Raw genomic sequence first — 2,722 nt, 5'->3', positions numbered from 1 at the left:
CATATCACAATGAAGTAATGACTGGTTATATGAATGTGTTGGGGGGCACCCCTGACCCAAGAAGATAATATGGTCATTGCTTCATTGTGTACAGACCAAATTCAATCAGCTGGACACTCACTCACTGTTGTTTTGTCATTGAACAACCTCAGCCCGACCAAATGGGCTAGAAAACTGCCATCGTCTGCACTCTCACCAGGGGTTTTGCTAGGATCCTAAGAGATCTGGGGCACTTTTGGGCACTCCAGCAAAAAAATGGGTGTGGCCATGCACCGGGATGTTGGTGTGGCCGTGGGTGGGGTCAAATTTACATGAACTTAACAGCTGCCTAAGTAGGCCTGCCCAGCAAAATGTTGGATGAAGCTCCCTTCTCCATTAATGCAAATAAGTACCCAAAAATGCAGTATATCACATTAATAGGCAGTGTCACTTAAACATACCTAGGCAGTTACCTGGCTTTTGTGCTGGCTGGTCTGCCTTTCTGCTGAATGGGCTGGCCTGCTGCCAGGTTGTCAGGCAGTCCCCCCTATAGCATTCCCTGATCTTCTATTGGACCCCCTCCCATGCTCCCATGACCCTCCCAATGAGGCACCACACATCTCCCAGCATGCCCCCCATAGAAGAACCACACCTCAACTTCCAATAGGCACCCATAGAAGAACCACACCTTAGCTCCCTGCCCCCATAAAGGCATCACTGCACCTAGTATGGCATTACAGCACCCGATATGCCAACATAGTGGCACCTTAGTACCAAGCATACCCCCCATTGCCATGTACTGTGGTGTCATGATGGGTGCTGGGTACTGTGTAGTGCTATGCTGGGTGCTGTGCTGCAACTGTGGGGCATGCTGGGTACTGTGTGGTGCCCTGCTGGGTGCTGTGGTGGCTCTACTCTGCTGGGGGACATCTGGGGCACCACAGAATAGATCTGGGGCACGTGCCACTGATCTTTGGGGCTAGCAACCCCCCTGCGTCTTGAAATCACAACGATGTGCTCATCAAATGGATCTGCAATCCAGTCATATCAGAATGAGGCAGCTGGCACATCAGTATTTGCACCGTCACATCAACACAACGACGCTTTGGAGCGACTGCTCCATTATCAAATTAGTAACAGTATGTGGTGGTGCTGAATAAATACTAAATGATAATAGTTTCAAGGGTAGGGCAGAAGTGTCTGACAGTCTGGCACCTGCGTGCTGCATGAGATTTTGTCATTGCACACACCTGGGGAGGCACCAAGCACAGCAAGATCTGTGGGGATGCCCAGCAGCTAGTGAGTGGTAAGTAAGAGTGGAAGGAGCTGGGTAAAGATACCCCAATACAGCTGTATTGACATGAAATTCTTTATGTCGATACAGTTACACTTTAAAATCATGCTGCTTGCTGTAAAAGTATTTTTAGACATTTTTTACATACTTACTGCATATCATAAAATCAGTACAAAAATTCCAGCTTTTCGGTATTTCAGATGAATGGCAGATTTCACAGTTTCCGCTTGCAGAGAAGTCTTTGGTCAGCATGTATCTAGAACGTCAGTGCATGTTTGACCTGCTTTGAACCCAGCAGCTTATGCATTTGACAAGGCGTTCTCTGATGTCTTTGTCATGTTGGCTATAAATGGGTTTTATAGTCAGACACTTTCTCCAAACAGGTAATGGATTGCTGCACAATAATGGATGGCTTCTCCAGTTTTATGCATGATTCCATTATTCAGCCCTTCGTATTCGCAAATAATAAGTCACTGGAAGAAAGGAACAACGTGCATATAATAATAACGGTTCACCAAAGCGATGTGCATGATATTTAAAGGGACAAGGTTGTTGTTGTCGTTGTTTTGTTAGTGAGATTATTAACCCTTTCATTTTTCAAAATTTTTTCCAAGTCTCTGGCTTAGTGGTGCGAAGCGAGCTTTCTGGATAGCCCATACAGGTTTTTCAGCCAACCCCACAGGTTAGAGCATTCCACCAGCGGCTACTGTTTGCGATACTTCTGAGAGCGCACTCTCCATTTTGACTTCGCAGTTTAGGGTTAGACACAGTTAATAACATTGTAGCCTAAAGGTTAGGTGTAGCCTAAAGGTTAGTCCCAGGTTAATTTAAAGTATGCACATCAAACTGAAGTCTTAAGGATATGCCATGTAGGCAATTTAATGGGACAACATACTGTCAAATTCTTGGGGAAAAACTTGTGTCCTCTGCCAAAAAGTTGCCAATGGACTGTTCACCTTCTAACACCGCATTAACCTAAAACACACAGAAAATTGATCACACAGTAACTGAAGTAAAAAATAAAAAAAGGCAAATGTCCTTGCATCATGCAAGTTGTTCATAGCCAAGACTCAAACCCAATAAAAGTTCTGTAGAATGATTTGAAGATTATAGTCTGCATATGGTCACTATCCAATCTGACTGAACTTGAACAGTGCTGTAAAGAAGATGAAGTGAATATTGCACAGCCTAGTTGGCAGGGAAGCATTTGAACAGACTCAAGAAGGGGGTGTAGTCAGGGGCGTAGCAATAGGGGGTTCAGAGGTAGCGACCGCATCGGGGCCCTTGGGCCAGAGGGGCCCCGAAGGGCCCTCCCTCAACTACAGTATTAGCTCTCTATTGGTCCTGTGTTCACAATAATCACTTGTATAGATAATTTGAATAGTGGTAATCATTAACAAGCTTTTTCCCATCCTCTTCTTGCACCTCTGACACTGTAGTTGCCATTGG

The sequence above is a fragment of the Hyperolius riggenbachi genome, chromosome 7 (genome assembly GCF_040937935.1).
Source record: "Hyperolius riggenbachi isolate aHypRig1 chromosome 7, aHypRig1.pri, whole genome shotgun sequence".
Lineage (NCBI taxonomy): Eukaryota > Metazoa > Chordata > Amphibia > Anura > Hyperoliidae > Hyperolius > Hyperolius riggenbachi.
Note: the sequence above shows the minus strand (reverse complement) of the source record.